Source organism: Schistocerca piceifrons, chromosome 1 (genome assembly GCF_021461385.2).
Source record: "Schistocerca piceifrons isolate TAMUIC-IGC-003096 chromosome 1, iqSchPice1.1, whole genome shotgun sequence".
Classification (NCBI taxonomy): domain Eukaryota; kingdom Metazoa; phylum Arthropoda; class Insecta; order Orthoptera; family Acrididae; genus Schistocerca; species Schistocerca piceifrons.
The window spans coordinates 331,652,207-331,675,594 of record NC_060138.1 but is presented as its reverse complement, the minus strand read 5'-3'; the positions used below and the strand labels follow the sequence as shown (position 1 = coordinate 331,675,594).

General features: G+C 42.0%; 1 protein-coding gene across 1 annotated transcript in view; it reads right to left on the bottom strand.

The window, feature by feature from the left end:
- The window catches only part of LOC124718985, a 1,052,919-nt gene that overhangs the window by 868,161 nt on the left and 161,370 nt on the right, over window positions 1–23,388 (bottom strand). The window contains exon 2 of the mRNA XM_047244688.1: window positions 17,701–17,743. The gene's annotated coding sequence lies outside the window, so the exon portion shown is untranslated. The remainder of the gene's footprint in view (window positions 1–17,700; window positions 17,744–23,388) is intronic.

Genomic DNA, 23,388 nt, shown 5'->3' with positions numbered 1-23,388 from the left:
TATAAAACGTAGACTGGCAATATCAAGAAAAGTGTACCTGAAAAAGAGAAATTTCTTAAAATCGAACTTACATTTCAGTTATGTTAATGGAATTTTAAGCTCTGTTTCCGTGCTGGCAGAAAATAATAATGAATTAAAGAGGGTATGTCTTTTTACAAGCACACAATTTTGTTTTGTTTAGTAGCCAATCATGTTTGACTACAACTGTGGCATTCTCAGTGAGTTTTTTCTGTTATTATTTCTGAAATATAAACATACAAATTTGTCTGTAAGTTAGGAATATGTTACATCACATTTTGTTGTTGATTAAATTAACATGTACTTTACTTTTTCTTACACTAAGTGTCCCCTATGGCTGCCAACAGAAATGAGCTACGAAGCTGAATTAATTCATCATGTCATCTGAAACATAGGGATGTCACGACAACGTCAGAATCGATTTTTTTTTCAGTATACAACCATTTCGATACATCTTAGCAGAGTAGCGCTACATCGCTGAACTAGCGCCTCCTGGCCATGTGTGACGTCTAAGGGGTGTCGAAAGGGATGCCTGTCACGCCGGCGCTTAGGAATCAGTGAATGGCTGTTTCCGCACAGCGACATTTCTAAAGTGCCCAACAAAAGTGCACAAGTGGCACCGAGGGTATTGCCGAATTGAGGGCTTTAGAGGGACCGCTTGCGGTTTCATTCACGCATGTGTCAATGTTGTCTCCCTGATTGATCACGACACGGAAGGGCACAAAACAGGAGGGCTGAAAAAACATAAACACCCTTTCCTACATCGGATCACGCCCAAGTGTTGTTGAATGGTTTTGAATGGCCCCTAACGGCTACACCTTGCATACCACAGTGAAAATTGCGGTTGCACTACACTCCAAAAGGAGAGATAACGTTCATCTGCGTCCCGTCACGGCCGATGTCTTCGGTAATGATGATGGCATCTTCCAACAAGATAACTGTCAGTTGCATGTAGTCAACACTGTGCTACAGGGGTTTTGGGAGTCACCAAATTCGCCTGAACAGGGACGCTGTCCGGCAGCAACTCAACGCCAACAATCCATCTGTCCGTAATTTACGAGATTTGCGTGACTTGTACGTAGACATACCAGCTTGAACCTAGCAAGGGAGTGTCGAATCCGTGGCCAGCGGAATAGCTGTTGTATTGCGTTCCAAAGACCAACAAGTACGCTGCTAAACATTTGGTCATAATGTTTCGGCTGAGCAGTGTATCTTTGAAAGCAGAAAGGTGTGCCCTAATTGTAAAAATTGAATGAAGAAAGTGAGAGGAGAGAGGGTATAGGGGATTGATATGGAGATGCAGAGAGGGATAAAGAAAGGGAGGGGACGAGGAAGGAGAGAGATAGGCAGAGGGGGAAACGTAAGGGAAAAATGTTGGTTAGGGAGGAGGGTGGGGTGAGAGAGAGAGGGAGGGTGTGAGGGAGATAATGTGGGACGGGGAGAGGGAGTTGGTAAGGGAGGGGAGGGAATAAGGGAGATGCGAGGGGGAAGAGGGAGATACGCTGCTCAGCCGAAACATTATGACCAAATGTTTAATAGCGTACTGGTTGGTCTTTGCAACGCAGTACAACAGCTATTCCGCACACCATGGATTCGACACTTCCATCCTAGGTTCAAGTAGGTATGCGGCACCCCTGTAGCACAGTGCTGACTTCATGATAGTGACAGTTATCTTGTTGGAAGATGCCATCATCATTGCCGAAGAGATCAGCCGTGACGGGACGCAGGTGGTCCCCAATAACGTTCACGTAGCCAACAGCCGTCATTATGCCTTCGATTACCGCCAATGTCACATGGAAACCGGAGTGAATGCCCCCATACCGTAACAACTACCCTAACTGGCTTAAATCAGTGACGCGGTGCAAGTAGCCGTTCGCCTGGATGACGCCGTATCCGAACATGATCATCGACCTGATGTAACAGGAAACGTGATTTATCAGAATGCAACATATTTGGAGAATTGCATGAAGCACATGGAGAGCCCAAGAACTACGTTGCGCCTGATGTTTGAAAACCAAACAGGGAAGTACACGATTTTGATGCTGTTGTTTTTGTCTCGGGTCACCTTCAGTTTTCTAAACTTATTGACACCCGCCCCATCGTCTTTGAGAACAGCAGGTTGAGTTGTCTGATATTGACCGCGTAGGGCGAGCCCATTCAGTAATAGTTAACTACAGAAGAACATTTCCAATGCGTGTCTGCCTTCACACATAAATTGGTCGAAATATCCACGTTGCTACGGTTTGCAGCGCGGCGCAGTTAAAGAAAGCACGCACGGCTGTCCCCCGGCGCTGGTGCCGGGCAGTCTGCTGAGGTGGAGGCGGCAGAAGTGAGTCACGGCGCGGCGGCCGCCGCAGGCAAAAACCGCGGCTGCTGCGTGGCTGCGGTCGCGCCACCTGGGCCACCAGCGCCAACGACACCAGCAGCAGCAGTTCCGGGACCGACCCGCCACCGCAACCTGGACCGCCGCCCGCCTTCTCTCTGAAGCCTACACCGTGCAGTGACTCCCTGGCTCACGAAGAGGCGAGATTTTCGTCGTCTATAGTAGCACCAGCTCGACTACGCTACTGCTCAATTAAATTGCAGCACTAGGAGAAATAGCGAATAACGAAGTTTACCTGAAACAACTGACACCATTCACAGTGTTCCACGTGTTTAAAAAATACTTTACTCAATACACATATACAGGATGGACCAATGATCGTGACCGGGCCAAATATCTCACGAAATAAGCGTCAAACGAAAAAACTACGAAGAACGAAACTTGTCTAGCTTGAAGGGGGAAACCAGATGGTTGGCCCGCTAGATGGCGCTGCCATAGGCCAAACGGATATCAACTGCGTTTTTTTTTAAATAGGAACCTCCATTTTTTATTACATATTCGTGTAGTACGTATAGAAATAAGAATGTTTTAGTTGGACCACTTTTTCCGCTTTATGATAGATGGTGCTGTAATAGTCACAAACGTATAAGTACGTGGTATCACGTAACATTCCGCCAGTGCGGACGGTATGTGCTTCGTGATACATTACCCGTGTTAAAATGGACCGTTTACTAATTGCGGAAAAGGTCGATATCGTGTTGATGTATGGCTATTGTGATCAAAATGCCCAACGGGCGTGTGCTATGAATACCCTGGACGACACCATCCAAGTGTCCGGACCGTTCGCCGGATAGTTACATTATTTAAGGAAACAGGAAGTGTTCAGCCACATGTGAAACGTCAACCACGACCTGTAACAAGTGATGACGCCCAAGTAGGTGTTTTAGCTGCTGTCGCGGCTAATCCGCACATCACTACCAGACAAATTGCGCGAAAATCTGGAATCTCTAAAACGTCGGTGTTGAGAATGCTACATCAACATCGACTGCACCCATTCCATATTTCTATGCACCAGGAATTGCATGGCGACGACTTTGAACGTGTGTACAGTTCTACCACTGGGCACAAGAGAAATTACGGGACGATGACAGATTTTTTCCACGCGTTCTATTTAGCGACGAAGCGTCATTCACCAACAGCGGTAACGTAACTGGCATAATAGGCACTATTGGCCAACGGAAAATCCACGATGGCTGCAATAAGTGGAACATCAGCGACCTTGGCGGGCTAATGTATGGTGCGGCATTATGGGAGGAAGGATAATTGGTCCCCATTTTATCGATGGCAATCTATATGGTGCAATGTATGCTGATTTCCTACGTAATGTTCTACCGATGTTACTACAAAATGTTTCAGTGCATGGCAGAATGGCGATGTACTTTCAACATGATGTATGTCCGGCACATAGCTCGCGTGCGGTTGAAGCGGTATTGAATAGTATATTTCATGACAGGTGGATTGGTCGTCGAAGCATCATACCATGGCCCGCACGTTCACCGGATCGGACGTCCCCGGATTTTTTTCTGTGGGGAAAGTTGAAGGATATTTGCTATCGTGATCCACCGACAACGCCTGACAACATGCGTCAGCGCATTGTCAATGGATGTGCGAACATTACGGAAGGCGAACGACTCGCTGTTGAGAGGAATGTCGTTACACGTATTGCCAAATGCATTGAGGTTGACGGACATCATTTTGAGTATTTATTGCATTAATGTGGTATTTACAGGTAATCACGCTGTAACAGCGTGCGTTCTCAGAAATGATAACTTCACAATGGTTCATGTATCACATTGGAACAACCGAAATAAAATGTTCAAACGTACCTACGTTCTGTATTTTAATTTAGAAAATCTACGTCTTACCAACTGTTCGTCTAAAATTGTGAGCCATATGTTTGTGACTATTACAGCGCCATCTATCACAAAGCGAAAAAAGTGGTCCAACTAAAACATTCTTATTTCTTTACGTACTACACGAATGTGTAATAAAAAATGGGGGTTCCTATTTTAAAAAACGCAGTTGATATCCGTTTGACCTATGGCAGCGCCATCTAGCGGGCCAACCATAGCGCCATCTGGTTTCCCCCTTCAAGCTAGACAAGTTTCGTTCTTTGTAGTTTTTTCGTTTGAAGCTTATTTCGTGAGATATTTGGCCCGATCACGATCAATGGACCACTCTGTATATATTGCAGAATACATGAGAAAGTTGTAATGATTTGGACGTTTACAGGATGCAAAGTTTAGTCCACAGAGCTCCCAAGCCTGGCAACAACGGCTCTAACCTGTTTGAGCACTGAACGCAACTGACCTTGGATGATAGATTCGGGTTCGTCACTAGATGCTGTTTCAACTCTAAGATTTCATCAACCGTAATGGCTGGCGATCGGCGGTGACCAGAGTCTCTCTCCTGTCGAATGGTTTCACTGGGCGAAGAGATCAGCGGAACGTGCTGGCAAGGGCAACATTCGAACACCCTCTTTTTCGAAGTACATCAGGACTATAGGGCAACATGCGATCTTGTGCTATCTTGTAGAAAGATAAAGTTATGGTGACCTCGAAGACGGGATACAACCACAGGTGGCCCTAACACATCATAAATATAATGGCTGCTATCCAACTAACTGACTACACGAACCGTAGATGACTAATTGTGCGTCCAGTGGTATGTCACGCCATAATTTCAAGTGCTGGGCTCGTATAACTATGGCGAATGCAGTCTAGCAACTTTCGTTCATCTCGGAGACTCCACACGCGGATCGTCCATTGCGAAACGGTATTCGGTGGTACTTTTCTTGCTGCAAACACGCTCTGTTCTTGACTCAAAGTACGTTGAATGCACGGCCGAACGACCAAGATGTCTTTCTCGATTGTTGGTGGCGTGGTGCCATTGTGATCCTGCGTAACGTTAGGGGTGGCCCTTCAGAACTCTCCGATTCCATATTCGCTGGACAGTCATGGAGTCACGGAACCCCAGCCAATGCGAACAGCAATATCGCAAAATGATGAACAGTTTTTTCGATATGCCACGATAGTGTCGCTGTCGAATTCCTGTAGGCCCTGGTAGACATTTCTCCTTCCTACAGGAGACATTACCAGCTCTTCTCTCAAACAATCTACATTCAAAAGCGCCTTCTGGATGAGAAATATGATGAGTAATCTTTTCTCTTGTGCATAATGCATAAGGAACGATTAAAAAGTTTCCGTTAGAAGGTCGTACATTCTAGAATCGGTACGCCAATCGGGTAAAATCGCCCTGAGCGTTGACGCAATTATCCCACCGACGCACAAAGTTGTAGATACCCGGTTGGTAAAACGTATCCTGATATGCGAAAAAGCCGTAACTGCGTACTGCACATTCTCGACCGACAGGAATCGACGATCCTTCAACGCCTTTTTTAATGTACCGAAGGCGTGGTAATGAAATGTGAGACATCATGACTATAGGGCGGGTGCCGAAATATCTCCCATTCAAGTTGCCATAACTACTTCGTTACGACTTTTGTGATATATGGACGTGCGTTATCACGAAGCAGCAGCACCAAGCCTGAACATGGCCCACCATTCCACAATAGTGGTTTTCGATGGACAGACTGTCCCATATACATTCTTCTTTCTCCAGTGCGGGTCTACTGGTGCTTGGCCTTCAGCAGGTCAAGAAAAGAATAACAGCATGTTGGACCCGTCTGGACGTATTTGGTAGTAATGTCACCATAGTTCACGTTTCCGCATTTAACGCACGTACAGCGGAAAGGCATACTTAATACAAAAAGAATAGAACAGTCTGTAAGATAACGTGTCGAATTTATTATGAAAGTAGCAGGTACATATAAGACATAAACAATCATAATGGAATTACATAGTTTCTTTCACGACACATGTGAAAAAATAAGACGTTTGCATTTCCTGGATGGAAATCGTTGTAAAGATACTGTCTTGTGTTGTTATTGCACTTTTAGTACTTCTTCCAACCTCCGTTCTTAATAATTACCTTAAAAATTCTCTTCGGCATTGTTTTTCTTACGGGTTTCAGTTCTTGCAGTGAAATTGTTGCCCATTCTTCTCGTATAGCACTTTTCTGCACACACACAGTCTCAAAATGCCTTCAGTTGCAATAAATACGCCTTCCAAGTATTGCCCGAAGTTTTTCCACTGGGTTCATATCTGGGTTACGTGCAGCTCAGAGGTTAGAGCAGACAGTTTTATCTTTAGACCACTTTTTGGTTGTAGCAGAAACATGGACAGATACGTTTTCTTGTTGAAAAATTGGACTTTCGTCCCCTAGGTCCTCATACATTCTAGTTAATTCTGTCTCTAGCATCTCATTATACATGTGAGTGTTCATTCTAGTGTTCAACCAAGCAATGATTTATATTTAGCGCAAAGGCTGCGCAAATCGTAACACTTCCTCCACCAAAGTTCTGCTGATTCTTACATGCTGCTCTCTTCTCACATCATGCCAATAATATTCAAAGCCATCTGGCCCATCGAAATTAAACTTATTCTCGGCACTGAAGATCATTTTATCCCATTCTGAAGTCCATGACATATGTTTTTGGGTGTCAGGGCAGTTTTCTGCAATCGTTTCTTAAATGCAAGATATTTGTCATGTGACACGATTTGTCGTACATGTCGTGTAGTTACTGACAATTTGTAAATCAGCAACAAGTTTGGAGGAATAGTGGTTTGTGGTCCTTGCTTCACGCAAAAGAAACCGTTTCAGTGCCTTAAATTATTATCTTGTTAGCCCATTTTTTATGTTCTGTCAATATCGTACCCAACCTAACGAAATTATCAGCCATTGTACTTGAACGGTTTAACTTCTAGGCTGTTTGACGATTAGAGCGTCCCATTTCCTTGTACGCACCAATTTTTGCTTTTTCATCTCATGATAATTGTTTACCGCGTAACACTGTCACAATCGTGATTAATGTACACAACAACCACTGTCGCTGAAGGTGTCTATTTCCTGTTTGGAGTCAAGGCACATACGCACACATTAACACCACAGAGAGCCGACTGCTTGTACAGTGAGTTCTACCCTCTACCAACTGAACCGTTAGTGTCTTGTTGTATACTGTACTACTAACATCAAATGAGATGCCTTTTGATTGCATTTGTCAGTATACTGGATCTGATACTATTGCATATACGCTGTACACAACTATTCCACAGACAATGTTAATTTCCTACAAATATCCATGCCTTTATAATGATTGCCACTACTGTGCACCAGCATCAGAGTCGCGCTACGTTGGATATAAGCTACAGCAATCCCTTCAGACGGAAAATTTTCGATTTCCCCTTTTAGACGACATTACGCCCGCCTACTTTCTGCGGTTGCGCTGAAATGATAAACGCTTGCGTATCCAAATATATACTACACTTCATGCCAGTTTGGCGTTTGTTACATTCTGGCTATATGAACACCAGTGTGTTACTTGCAATAACATGAACACCCTCAGATTTCCAAAACCTAACCTAAACAACAACAGTAGATATTTATATGAGTTCGTTGAAATTACTATCCATATCACCTGCTATTTTACTGAGCTTTCCTGGCCTATCTTGTGCATGAGGTGTCTGTTATAGCCTCTCCGGTCAAATGGTCTAACCATTACGTTTAATATAGTTGTTACTATGGAGTAATAATATTGTCACGTAGAAGAAGGTGTAATTAGATGAATGACGAACACTAACTTCACTAAACGAAGGTTTATTCAGCACTTGCACATACAAGAGCGCGGAGTGAACTGCCTCCGGCCAGAACACATACGGTATATATACAGCTACAGAACATTCCAGTACAATGATTCTTGACATTTGTGTATACTTCTAGAATGTACTCGAACCGAATATAGAAATTAAAATTTTACAGTTCAGGTGAATTTCGGACTCACGACCCTCCAGGCAACATTCTGGTATCATAACCACTACATCACAGTTTCTTCTGCAACAAGGTAGGCAAAATAAGTGAGGCCATGCTGAGTAAATTCAGATTAAAAAAAGAGACACTAAAAGCGCTCCGTGAGTTTTGCAATGGAGCAGCAAAATAACTGACGACGAAAAAGTAAAAAGAATACAAAATGCAGACTGACAGTATCAAGGAAATCTTTGAAAAAGAGAAACATAGTTGCATCGACAATACATTTGACTGTTAAAAGTCTAATTATTTGTCTGGAGTGTAGCCCGATATAGAAGTGAATGTGGACGAAGAAACAGAACAAACAAAATGGAGAAGGTGATAGAGAGTAATGCTGAAGATTAGACACATCTATCAGGTAAATGATAAACAGACACTGAAAAGAATCGGAGATAAAAGCACTTTGAGAGACAACTTTAACAAACGTTGGGAGTAAGCAATAAGCCACCACGCGGGGCATCAAGGAACACTTAATTTTTTAATGCGGAGAAATAACGATGTTTAATAATCGTAGGGAGAGACCAAGGCTTGAATACAGTAAGCACGTTCAAATGGGTGTAGGTTGCAGTAGTTATGTAGAGCTGAAGATATTTGTCCATTGTAGGCTAGTACAGAAAACTTCATCAAACTAGTCTTCGGAGTTAAGTCTAGAACAAGCACAGTAGCCGAAAATATAATATAGAGTCTCAATACAATGGCATCGAATTTTGTGCAAGTGTTGTAGCGTGTTGCGTTTAAAATAAAGTAAATCTGTGTGTACGGAGACTATGTTGTATGTTTCTGATTCTAAGCAGCTGCAGTATACCAGCACAAGCCATCTTGGCAGACACCATCCAGATAAAATTAATACTCGTCCTCAGCAACATGGCCTTCGGAGAAACAGGCTCTCTTCTTACATTGTCTTTCAATGGAGGCCGAGCAACGAATCGGCATCATCCATACAATGAAGACTTTATACTGTAAGGTATGACCGAGAGGCACATGAAGCGTAACGTGCAGTTCTGCGTCATCGAGAACTGTTCAATAACGCAGTTTCATCAGGATGGATATAGTCATCCTCATGCGTAATTTTCGATTGGCTCCAGTCTGAACAAAAAACTGATACAAATTTCACAGAAAATGTATTGTAGCTTGAGAAGGGCTATTTCAACAGGCACATGTCTCATCGTGATCCTCGCTTGATACATCATATGGCTGGCGGTGTTGGTGTCCGCTTCTCGATCGGAAATGTAATTTTGATCCCTCTGCAGTTTTTGAACCGCTTCAGAATTGCGCTCATTTCCGCGTAACTTATCATCTAATAACAAAACTATATACAAATTGTCGTTTGAAAGTGTTATCTAAAACGTATGGTCCACTATAGTTGCCTAGATGATGGACCATCAATACAGATAAACAATAAAGAAGTAATAAGTATTTACTCACGTCATCTGCTACAAGAAGTCGAATCTCATGTTCAGCACAGATGTGTACTTTTGGAAAGTGCACCACCATTAGAAACATTAGAAACGTTAGTTTCCCATGTTCTCACACATTCAGAAGTAAACTGAAGGTGGGAGAAAGGAAAGGAAAGTAAAGGGAAGGAAATAATGAAGTCAACTGAATCGGTATTTTATGCGGCATCAGCAGCGACGAGTGAAAATGTGTTCCAGATCGGGACTCGAAGAAGGTATCTCCTGCTTGCTTATGTTAACAACTGCGCCACTGGACATAGCGCTTATCGCAAACGCGTCGACTATCTCGGCTCGGTCCCTGGCCGACTAGAGTTCCCTCCTAGCCCCATCTAACCGCAGTTCACGGACGTGTCGATCATGCTCGCTAATTTTAGATTCTCGCTGGCAATGGAACGTAAATGTGGATCTGGACTGTCCATCGGAGCGAATCAAGTTCATGATTGCTTGGTGTTCCTTCGGACATGTCCGAAAGAACATACTGCATGCATTCATAAAACATACAAAAGTGTTTCATCTTTCTTGTAGGCGAAAGAACATACTGCATGCATTCATAAAACGTACAGAAGTGTTTCATCTCTCTTGTAGGACATCTCTGTCGAACACTGTATGCTTCTGAATTCTAGTTGTCGAAGGGTTGAAGTAGGAACAAAGTATGTGTTTCTTGAATAAGAGCCAATGAATAATTGCCGTGTTACGAGAATAAACATGTAAAACAATATACTGGATCTGACAAAAGAAGGAACGAGGCAGCTTACATAATTAAGGGACCTTTTGCCTGAGCGCATTAGCACGCTGTTGTTTCTAGAATTTTGGCCGCGTTGTCATATCGTGAAAAGTTTCAACTTCTTGGACCAAGTTAGTGTTAGTGGTCAACTCCGGGTGTGTTCTTAAGCTTCGCCGGAAAGCATGCCCGAAGCCTGACACACGGTGAAAGGGGCTGAAGCTGCAAATCTGTGTCCAGGTGGTGGTCGCCTTCAAACTAGAACGCATCAGAGTCCGCATTCGCGTCATCTGATGCTCCAGACCTTTCTGCCTTTCATTTTCCGTTTCGATGCTCAGCCGCTCGGCCATTTTTGCCTGGCAGCGGCACAAAAGCACTCCTCAGTGGTAAAAGCTCGTCATTTTTCACTCAGTTGATGAGCAAAAGTTCAGGATAAAAAAAATACTGTCATGGACGTGTTTTGTCCGGTATTTACTTCACCGCCTTGCACTGGCTTTGTAAATAAAAAAATAAAAACAACACACCATATCACCCTCTGTCAATACGTCGTTGGGTATGTTACGGAGTGGCGTGGCACCAGCGTACTGTTCTCCCGGCCATTGTCAGTTTTTTTTGACTTGGAGTCGCTGGTGCTCTGTCAAGTAGCTCCTCAGCTGACATCTCGAGGATGAGTAAACCTTCTTACCAAGCAAAAATCCCTCGCAGTACCTGGAATCTAACCCGGCTTGTCAGCTGTGGAGACGGACAACTGCTGTGTGAAAAATGAAATTAATTCAGTCTGAGTCTGGTAATCGATAAATTTCTAACCAACTAACTGACGTCGTATTGATATTCCCGTGGGAGTTCACCCTCCTTAATTGAAAAGGGTCTCATCCGCACTTACGAATATTGTGTCTCGATAATGACTGGTTAGTATCAACAACTGTGAGCAGTACGTGTGACGTGTGAACTATTGTGTATTGCTGATTACACTGAAAGGCACAGGAGAGAATGAAACTCAGGGCAGGTACCCAGCGCACTACACTCGAAGGGCACCAAGGGGCTCTCGAAATCAGCGTCCCAGTCGGAGGGACGAATAGCCAGCAATAGTGTCACATGTCTTTACTTCACGAAATACCATGAAGTCATTTGGATTCATTTTGGGTATTGGCCCAAATTCTGGTATTAATGCAGCAACACTAATCCACCAGTAATGATAGCTGTTGTGAACCACGACGCGTACTATCAGTGGAAGCAGAGGCATTGATCGTACAATGAAATCCAATACTTGTGATGGGTACTTCAACCATATTAGTTGCTTAGTTACGAACCTAACAATCACTGCGATACCTCCGCTGTCTCACGTAAAAGGCGCGGAGTTTACAGGTAAAAAAAGAATGGATTGCTTTTAGATATTTATTCCTGCAACATTGAAAATGTACGAGAGCTAAAATGAGTTTTTATTCAAACTGATACCTACTGGAGCAATACCCTGAATATTTGACAAACTCCACTAGATGTGATTACAAGATGAATACCAACAGAAGATATGTACACTACTTTTAAAAAAGCGCTGGTTGCGATAACTAGAAGAAATGAAATGATAAACTGCTCTCTGTGTTTCAGCTGACTCTTGAGCTGTCGAATAGTCGTGGTTTCTCGATCATCCTGCTCTTCATCAGTACTGTTCGCCAGAAACGTCTACATTTACACAATAGTAAGATCTGTCTTTATAAAGTCTAGAAATGGGAGATGTCTAGAAAAGATACAAGTCTGTATGATGCGTTCCTAGATGCTGAAGATGAATAGCACTGAAAGCTCAAATAGTAACACTAAGGCCGTCGAGAGATATTAAGGAAATTTTGGTTCACAGTTTCTTATGCCGTGCTTATGTACAGCATTTCATAACAAAGACAGCTCTCTTCAAGAACAACAACTTTTCAATAACTGAATGGATGTAGAAGAGCCATTGTCATGACCATATAAATCAGTAGCGCCAAGTTGTAGTGCCGGTTTTCCAAAGGTCGTGGCTTCGCTATAAACTATTTCTCCAGGACAAAGCACCGCAACAACTCATGACTAACCATGTTAAACGAACCTTGTGTTGATATGCAAGTAACTGCAGTCCAAGGCCAGTGGCTTTCCGCGCGGTTTCCATTAGGAAGCCTTCTAATAGAACCTGTTGTTTAACGACGATGAAAGATAGTATCTAGTCTTTCATTCCGTATATAACGCAGCTGGTGAGGTAGAGTGTGCAGTCGGCGCTGTGATCGTGCGGCCAGCCCAAAAAGTCGCGAAACTGAGAGTTCTCAGTCGACTGGAACGATCTGAAACTGTTACGTGTTAACTGAGCCGTATCGACATCGAGAAGGTCGAACATAATTTGAGCAAAATTCACATAAATCTAAGAGATCGTCGATTTCACCCCGTGTGGCATCAGACTTTTAAGTCTGAAAGGCAAAGGAATCACATACATCGGGCAAATAAGGCGTTTTCATTGAATACAGGACCATAATTTCTGCAAGGAGCCTTCCTATTGCATTGCCTCATCCCAACGTAAAATGCAATAGTGATGACAAAGTGGATTTAGCAATCAAGAAAAGTCGTCTCCTCAGCTGGAGTAAAATTTATATGCACTGGCATTTAACGTCAAACATCATAGAGACTGAGTCTGAGTACATAACGTCAAACTAACATTCACCTATTGCAGAGGACTAGAACATGCTACAAGCTGTAATATTATGACATTCCCAGACAATAGGTTGTTTCTCTTAAATAGCCAACACAATTTCAGGACTAACCGCTCTTGTGAAAGGCAATTCTTTTTTTTCTTTCACACATATCGTCTTGTAAATAACAGACCAGAGAGACTATATTTTGTTACATCTCCAAAAGACGTCCGACTCTGTTCCACATTTCCCACTCATAGTCAAGACGCGATCATGCGGGGTACTTTCAAACCACGTGATTCTCTGAAAATAGTTTTTACTAATAAAACCTGGAACGAATTTTGACTATGAAGCAAAGTTGTTGGATGTGAGGTCCACCAGTTGCACAAAACACCGTTTTTTCTCAGTACCCAAACATGTTTCGGCACCACTGTGCCATCATCAGTGGGTTTACGTTTTTATTTATTCTGCAATGTGAACATTTTTTCTTAAATGATTATAAAATTATGTGCATCTTTAGTCCAAACAATAGATCGTTTCTTTTTGTAAATACCTTTACATTTGGTGTGCATGAATTTTCTGGATCACTTGTGTGTTAATTACTACAGGTAGCTTGTCATCTGCAACCAAACCGTGTTGATAAGAAGGCTTTTGCTGGGTGTTAACCTATCCTCTAGAATGTAATTTAGTTTGTCGCGATGTTTTCGCGCCTATATTCGTTTTTACTTACGTTTTCGTGTGGTAAGCACTTCCATTCTCCGCATCATCCTGAGGTGTTGGCCGGCCGAAGTGGCCGTGCGGTTAAAGGCGCTGCAGTCTGGAACCGCAAGACCGCTACGGTCGCAGGTTAGAATCCTGACTCGGGCATGGATGTTTGTGATGTCCTTAGGTTAGTTAGGTTTAACTAGTTTTAAGTTCTAGGGCACTAATGACCTCAGCAGTTGAGTCCCATAGTGCTCAGAGCCATTTGAACCATTTTTGAACCTGAGGTGTTGTGATGCACACGAAATTATAACAAGTATTTTCCATAAATAACGTAGTAAAACACTTTTCACTTCACCAAAACACAGTGTAGTTGTGGTTTGTTGTGTGTCCCAGCCCAGTCAGTGTTCATTTGTGTTCACACACAAAGATAAAATGCAAACAAAATTCAAATTTGGCGCCGAACTCTCTAGTGAACAAATGAACACTGACAGAGCTGGGACACACAAAAAACTTGTAATTCTGTCAGAGTCAGCAAAGGACATGGAGGAGCAGTTGAACAAAATGCACAGTGTCTTGAAAGGAGAATATAAGACGAAAATCAGGAAGAGTAAAACAAGGATAATGGAATGTAGTCGAATTAAACCAATTGATGCTGTGGGAATTAGATTAGGAAACGAGACACTTAAAGTAGTAGATGAGTTTTACTATTAGGGCAACAAAATTACTGATGATGGCCGAAGTAGAGAGGACATAAAATGTATAATGGCAATGGCCGGAAAAGCGTTTCTAAAGAAGACAAATTTCTTGACGTCGAATATGGATGTAAGTGCTAGGAAGTCATTTACAAAGTATTTGTATGGAGTGTAGCCATGTATGGAAGTGAAACATGGACGATAAACGGTTTGGACAAGAATGAAATAGTAGTGTTTGAAGTGTGGTGTTACAGAAGAATTCTGAAAATTGGATCAAATAACGAATGAGGAGGTACTGAATAGAACATTGAAGTAAAGAAATTTGTGGCACAACCTGACTAAGAATGGATCGGTTGATAGGACGTATTCTGAGACATCAAGGGATCACCAACTTAGTATTGGAGGGAAATGTCGAGGATAAAAATCGTAAAGGGAAACCAAGAGATGAATACAGTAAGCAGATTCAGAACTATGTAGGTTGCAGTAGTTATACGGATATGAAGAGGCTTGTACAGTGTAGAGTAGCATTGAGATATTGCAAGAAATCAGTCTCCGGACTGAAGTCCACAACAACATATGCAATGCTGCCGACTGCTGGAAAGCGCTTGTCAGGAACGTCTTGTGGGAGCGATGCTTTCCGAATAGCACTTGTCATCGTCCATATCCACACAAAATCGAGCCCATTTGTAGACGAGAGTTCCGCAGTTTCCACCCAGTTGGAAAGGGAAGTATTAATCGCAGCAGTCGCCTTGTTGGAGGGGCAATGGCTGCTAAAAAAACAGCTCGCACTGAGGCGGACCCCTGTGGAAACGCGTTGCAATTCCAGCGCAGCAGCCGCTGTGTCAGAGCCTGGGGAGAGCATCTGGGATAGCGCTCTCGGGAGCCAAGACAGCGGAGGACGCGCGCCTCGCTCTTTACGACTTCCCGTGGGCCTCCGCCGTCCTACAACTGCCCGAGGTCACACAAACGTCCATCCAAAACATCTCGGGAAGGCCAACCAGTGTTCAACTATTTTACTGTATCTACTCTGATTGTGTACTGCAGGTATAAATTCTTTGACGCACAAAAGCTGTCACCTTCCTCTGGCGCCTAATTTACGTTATTACGCACCACCTGTACCAGAAATATTTACGGCCTGACTTTCAGTGTGTCAGGCACCATCTCGACTAATCTTTCATCCAGTTACGTGACAAAATTTCTTACGATAAAATAACTTAGCAGTTTTACAGCTACTTTCAAGACATTCCAAAAATGTATCGTGAAGAAGACATTTGTCAAGCTACTATGGACTGCTCAGCTGTCCCGTCATTTCATACATGGAACCATTTTTAGCGGCCTTCAGTAGAGTCGGTTGTGTGCCCACCGTTTTAAATGATGTGCCACGAATAGTTTAGTCGTTTGTAATGTGTTTTCCTTCTTTTAATGTTTTCGGGTATGTGCAAACTTTTCTCTGTATTAAGTTTTTGTTAGATGTTGTGACTGGATTTTTGTATTTTTAAATCTATTTTAGTTGAGTGGCGCTAGCGGATAATAAGTGGACAGAAAATGTGCTATGAGAGTTGTTACTTATTAGGGCTCGTAGGTGTTCTGAATGCCTTGTTTCAAAATTTCTGCATTTTTGCCCTACGTATACTTTCTGACGAGAATTGCGTGTAAGTTGGAACTATCTTTTGATTTTTTTTCTGAGTTCTCAAACACAGGACGAATACTTCGTCTGTAGCTGTAAGTATTCGTAAAATATAGTCACCAAATATTTTCGAGCAACAAAATTCCGTTTGTAGGTAAACTGATTTGTTAACTCGCCACCCAAACTTACAATAACGTCATTTAGTTGCACACCGCAATCTATCGGTCCCTACAGAAGCCACCAATGCAAAAAAAAATAACATCCACAACAGACATAAAATGTTTTTAGGATTAATTTCTTTAGAATAATTAGCTCTTAAAGCATGTTTGTATTTTACAGATCTAAATGAAAGAGCCGAAAGATGTTAGAACAAAGGTGCTGAAATATGTTTGGACATTTATAAACAACATTTGTTTGCATAACACGCGGACCTGAATTCCCTCGTTTAGTCTGCAAACAGAGTTGCTGCTGGAACGTCAAAACGGAACGACGATTATGTTTTCCTCAAATCACAAAGATTTCCTTTGCGGTTCTGTAGTCTAAGCAAGTTCAGTATGTCATGATGCCTCCGTATGAGAATGTTACGTTTGTAGCAGCTTGAAGTACAACCACTTAGTAGCAGAAAAACGTCGTTCTACTCATTTAGACTGCAGCTAGACATGCGAGCGGCGACTGATGTACAGTGCGTATCAATATATGTGCTGTGTGGCTGCAGCAGTCAACATTTGGAGGTGATAGTTTCATTTCGACTTGAGTAAATATATTGTAACGTCTCATGAACAGGCATCCGCTCATTATTTCGACTCCGACAGGGCGTAAGGTGATGCACACTCACGCTACGTCGCCGCGCTAAAAATGTGACCACCTCAATGAGTTTGATTTGGATGCAAACAGGGGCATGCTGCTAAAGATATCTGAAAGTCTAGATGGAGTCCAGGTAGCGAGCAAATGAATGTCTAGCACTCGTTGCACCTGATGGAGACGATTAAGTCAGTTTTCGAAACATTTTGTAGAAACTGGAATCGCTAGCGTCCCCGGACACAAAGAATGTATCGTCTGTCAACAATACCGAAAAAAGACAAGGAATGACGCTACTGAAAGACTTGTATTTTCTGGTCCCGTATCGTATACGACATGCTCGTCTGTATGAAGTTAGTTGTTAGCAAACAGTAAGTCCCGTCTCATTGCAAACTGCCAGCGTAGCAGTTACCACGGTCCTGATCAGACTGCGTCAACTTTCCTCGTAACCTATGTGTAGTCCTGTCTTACTTTCGCCTAGCCCATTGCCAGGAATGTCTCCTTTGCTCACCTTTTAATCCAAGCACTGGGATGAAAACTGTTCCGCCCATTTTTTGTACTGTATGTAAACCTTCATTTATCTCATACCCTTAAGTACGCTTAGATTGTCTTAAACTCTTACGAAGACCTAAGGAAAATGCTGTCCATTTCGGAAATCTGTTACAGTATGGTATGATACAAAACAAAGGTATATCTGATTATGTATGAAAAATTGGTTGCTTTTGTACTTACCAAATCTTCTTCCAGGCAGGGCAGATCCCTCTCCAAGGAAAAACTGCAATACAAAGAAGATGTCCCATTAATATTATTTCTCGTAAGGGCTTAAAGAACTTACAGCATCTTTGTTTTATATATTAACAGAGGATTTTACAGCAATTCAAAAACCGTTTGTTAGTGCTCTGATTTCATCTCCAGAAAGGTATTGGAAAGAGGATGTCGAGGTGAAGCGCATATGAGCACCATCCCCGGTAACGTAACAGCATTTTAATACACAATTGTCGAATCGTTTGAAATAATTACATCGAATAATCAGGAAAATTATAATCACCAACACGTTTACAGCTATGCCCTTGGAACTGGGGTTTTTGCGGTTCGTCCTAACACGTTATTCTAATGTTCTTCGTATGAGTCAGAGGTAAAGACGAGTTTACGCAGAGACCACGAAATTTCTGCAAGCTATAAGGAGAAAAATAAATTAGGAATGTTAGTCTTCAGAGTTCCGTTGTCATAGAAGCTATTAGTAACAGAACACTAGTCTTGTTTAATATGAACAGAGAAGGAAATCGTTCGTGGTATTTACGAAAGAACTTCCCACTATCACCTGAAGCAAATTACGTACGACGCTTCCGTTCCTTATTAACATAATTTCGTGGTATAGGAGTCCGGAAAATCTGTAGATTGCTATGAGAAAATGTGTAGAAACGGTTTAGCACACTTTCTGTCTTGTGGTCGACCATACAAACATAACCCCCCCCCCCCCCCACACACACACACACATATATATTTACACAAACAGCCGGCCGGAATGACAGAGCGGTTCCTGGCGCTTCAGTCTGGAACCGCGCGACCGCAATGGTCTCAGGTTCGAAACCTGCCTCGGGCATGGATGTGTGTGATGTCCTTAGGTTAGTTAGGTTTAAGTAGTTCTAAGTCTAGGGGACTGATGATCTCAGATGGTAAGTCCCATAGTGCTCAGAGACATTTGAACCATTTTGAACACACGAACACACACACGTGTAGTATTTTATACCTAAACTCGAAGTGTTAATATTTAAAACTTGCAGCAACTTAAATGAATAAAGTTATTTAGTACGATTAATTTGATGTAAATTAGTGTCACTGACAAAAATTTACATATCTTGTCTCTTATATTCGATTTCGAACAGTTTTAGTGCAATGACCTAAATCAGTCAGTACTCAGTCACTCGAGAATGCATCAGTTAAATACAAGGTGATGCAAACTCTTACTGATACGTTTACAAATTTTTCGTACTCAAACTAGTATCTAAGTTCACCATACTCCCGTGGGTCCCCCCGTCGGAGGGTCGAGTCCTCCCTCAGGCATGGGTGTTTGTGTTGTCCCTAGTGTAACTTAGTTTAAGTTAGATTAAGGTCTGTGTAAACCTCAGCAGTTTGGTTCCATAGAAGCTTACCACAAATTTCCAATTTTCACCATAGTCTCTACAAATTCAACGCTAACCGTTTTTGTTTGATACTCTACGCTCGAACATAGCTTACCGCTGCTCGTACGACCGCACGATCCTCAATCACCGCGTTCCAAGTGCAACTTTGAAAATGGTTCAATTACAGTATCAAAAACAACTGTTTCTCTATCTTTCTTCACTGAGAAGGCCAGTTTTTCGTATCTTGCGTAAGTTTTGCATTATAGTAAGTGCTTAAGCAATAAAACTGCAATGGTGTTGATGTCAAGTGCACTTCAACGTCATTCATTTGAACCCTCGTATGTCATCGAAGGATTATATTTTAATCTGCTACTAATGTATAAAAATTTAGACATTTTGTAAAGTTTAAGTGCACGTGGTGTTCACCATACATCAATCACATATGAGGCGTCTGTATCACAATAATCGTCTTTAAATTAGCTTCTTTAAATTAGCTTTCTGAATCGGACGATTCCTTCTTAGAAAGACACAGCTGCCCGTACGCAGTATATAATGTTGGAACATACGCCGTATCATCCTTCACTGGCTGGCTGGTCGGGCTGAGTGCTGAGGTTTCCATCCCGCTCGCTTCTGTCGCCTTCCTCTACATGCGGACCTGTCGAGCTTTAACGGGCCGCATATTTGACGTAGCCCACAGAACCTCGCCCACTCTCTGCGAGCGAGCCGTACGGACACGTAATGTCACTAAGCGGAAATCTGAAAAAACTTAAATTGCTGCGACCATACCGGGCTTCAAATCTTCTCCTTCCGGACATGGCATCAGATCGCCAGGAATTACAAGAAAATCCACTGTGACTTTCAGATAGCGCTCGTTGATCTACAATACATTCTGAATATAACTATATAATTTAGAGGTTATATTAATGATATTCTTTTATCATCCTCCAACCACTTAGCGTAGTTGCGTCCTGTGCCGCTAACGATTCCTGCTCTCTATTTGTCTCAAGCGCGCGCACATGTGTGCGTGTGTGCGTATGTGAGTGTGTGTGTGTGTATGTGTGTGTGTGTGTGATGTGTGTTACAGAGAGAGGGAGAGCGAAGAAGAGGGAGGTAGAGAGAGAGAGAATTATGGAACGCCTGCGCCTCATGGATATCACAGTGCCTTACGGCTTCGCTTGATACTGGCAGTAAATCGATTACTCTAATATCGATCACAACTCTCCAGACAACTGGACTTAATCTACCCTACTAGTCTGCCCTTTGCAGTATATCGCTGAATAACACACTATTTAGTTCGGAAGAAATATCGCCAACCTTTATTGAAGTGTCAGAGAACGGCATATATATGGTACATTTTCTCGACTCTCTACCAGCGACGAGCTCAAAACACGTAAACGCATGAGCGAGTGAGCCAGAATTTCTATCAAAATTTACACAAAGCAAAAGATGAAATACTCTATTCTTCGAGTCACGATGCTCACAAATGACAGCTCGCCGATTGTCGGTAAAACCTATCATCCGCCATTTGGTAGGTCCAAGCACATCGTTTGAGGCGCATAAAATTTTACATATCGTCTGATCTGTCTCTTATGATTACTCCTGCAAGCGTCAGTTTTCTATTTCAAACAATGATGACCTCGTGTGTCAATAGTTTTTATTCCATATACCTGAAGTTATAGCCCCTCTGGTGAAACTTCGTCCTAGTTTATTCGTTCAGACTTTCTTTCTCATGGCAGTCCGCCCCGGTAGCTGAGTGGTCAGCGTGACAGACTGTCAATCCTAAGGGCCCGGGTTCGATTCCCGGCTGGGTCGGAAATTTTCTCCGCTCAGGGACTGGGTGTTGTGTTGTCCTAATCATCATCATTTCATCCCCATCGACACGCAGGTCGCCGAAGTGGCGTCAAATTGAAAGACCTGCACCAGGCGAACGGTCTACCCGACGGGAGGCCCTAGCCACACGACATTTCCATTTATTTCTCATGGCAAAAATGTTCGCAGACAGTCTTTGCATTTCCTCTCATTGTATATCATAACTGATGAGTACTGCTACAGTTTCATATGGTTTGTTTTTCTTCCGTTACTTATCTTACTACCACAAAAGACTAAAGATTATGTTACTCACGATACGCCGAAAATTAGTTGGTTGATTTTTAGAGGGTTCTACTGTTTTATCAAATATAGGTCTCAGTACCATTCACAGAACTGAATATATACATATTTAGAACGAAAAATTACCCGATACAGATAACGTGTTTATGATGGAGAAATGTTCGTCTTATGATGAACATTTAGGTCGCACGAGAGAAATGGACTTACTTGTAAAAAAGCTTGTCATCAATAGTGAAGTTCGACAGCAAAGGATACAGTCGTCTCATGTCGTTATGTACAAAGTACGAGTTTTGTATTAACTATTTGAAACTAGATAATTTGGAAACATTTGTAACGAAATTATGTGTCAAAGCAACAATGGATAGCTTTGTGTGCATATCTGTATTCGGTAGATACTATTTATAATAATGAGATTGCAGAAACAATATGTAACTGTTTGATTTTTAATGCATGTAGGCTTTTTTTCCAAATCTCGTCATTGTAGCTACGTACGCTTACAAATCGAACACATGTCGTAGATGGCCGTTTACTGATACATACAAACAGTGGTGCCAGTTTGTGTTTTGTGGATTTTCTTAACACTAGAAATAAACAGAGAAAGTCTAATAAACGCATTACTCTCCAGTGCTCGGCGTTACACATTCAATGTCAGTGTATTGTTTTTTGTTTCAAACATGTGTTATGTCTCTAATCAATCATAAATGCTAGTGCAAGGGCAAGCCGAGAAGTTTACCTTTGAGATAAGACGCATGTATAAATGAATAATAAGTTTTCTTCGCATCCAGGCATTTTCTTTATTAATTTTTGTGTAGTTGGTCTAGAAGATGTGTGCAGCACTTCCCAGTTATATTCTTACGCTCTTCAAGGTAATCTATAAGAAGAATCTTGTTTGTATCCCAAAATCACTAGGCATAACGCTAGCAACAGATGAAATCGAATTCGGCTTCTCTGGTGCTGGGCAGCATCCTTCAATCCACTGCTTTGGTCGCTGTTTTGTTTGTGGCGTGAACTAATGAACACACATCTTACCGACAGTAATAAACAGGCGCAAAATCTGTTTCTTCTTTTAAAAAATGTAACCAATTACTGAGAGTGACATTTTCGCATTTGCTTTTTGGCAACATTCAACCATCACGAAATCACTCCTGCATGAAACTGTCTTATGGTTACTTCTTCATGAAAAATGTAACGAACTCTTACTTTTCAAACGGTTATAGTGGCATTTACTTCACGTACCTATTGTCACTGTTCGATCAATATTACAGTGAACAGTATTGAATGGTTGCCATTGTAGTTGTAGTTGTAGTTTTCGTTCGTTTTTGACGAATATCATCTTCAACGACACATACAAGCGTTTTTGGTTTCCAGAACCCATTGTGCCTGTCCGGTAACACATTGATTCTCTTCGAACAAATCATGAAGGAAGGTGAATACTTTAAAAAACTGATACAAAAAAAAATTGCCCTCAGATAAAACTGGTGTCTGAATTATGTAATCAGACAACATCTATTAACGTTTATCGACATCATCTCCGTGCCATGCTGAGAAATTGCGATGTAACTAATACTTTTGAAACTTGCTCTTAGTTGTATTGTAAACCCCTGTTTCTTGGCTTTCTGCCATAGCGCCCCCCATCATTGATCTCCAAGGAACATACTTTGGTCAAATTCGACTTTTTAAATATCAGGGTCACTATAATGCGTTTACCACACATTCTGTCTGTGACGTCACAGCTACACTTCACGAATTTTCCTCCATATCAAAAGAAGTAATTACTAAATGACAGCGTCTAGTTCACTTAAACGAAACAACATTTAATTTTGCTGATTAAAACATCTGTGTAATCCACCGATGCATGAACCTCATAACTAGTACCTACATAAAAAAATTACGCAAAGATGACAGTGTTACTAAATTATAAAACGATATGTACGAGTGTGAAAAGCTCTCTTGCACTCTTGTTGACTTACAGTTTTTGTCTAGTTGGGAATTAGGTCTTTCTTTATCACTGTCGCTAAGCTCTATTACTAAACGTGAATTGTATTTACATGTGTAGAAGGAACGTTCGTGAAAGCGTAAAAAATAAACTGCGTATTATGACTGCTTTATTTTAAGTTCTTTCTTGATTTTGGATACAACGTAAAAATAAATATCATTCGCAGAAATATGGAAGCTTTTCGTTTGGATC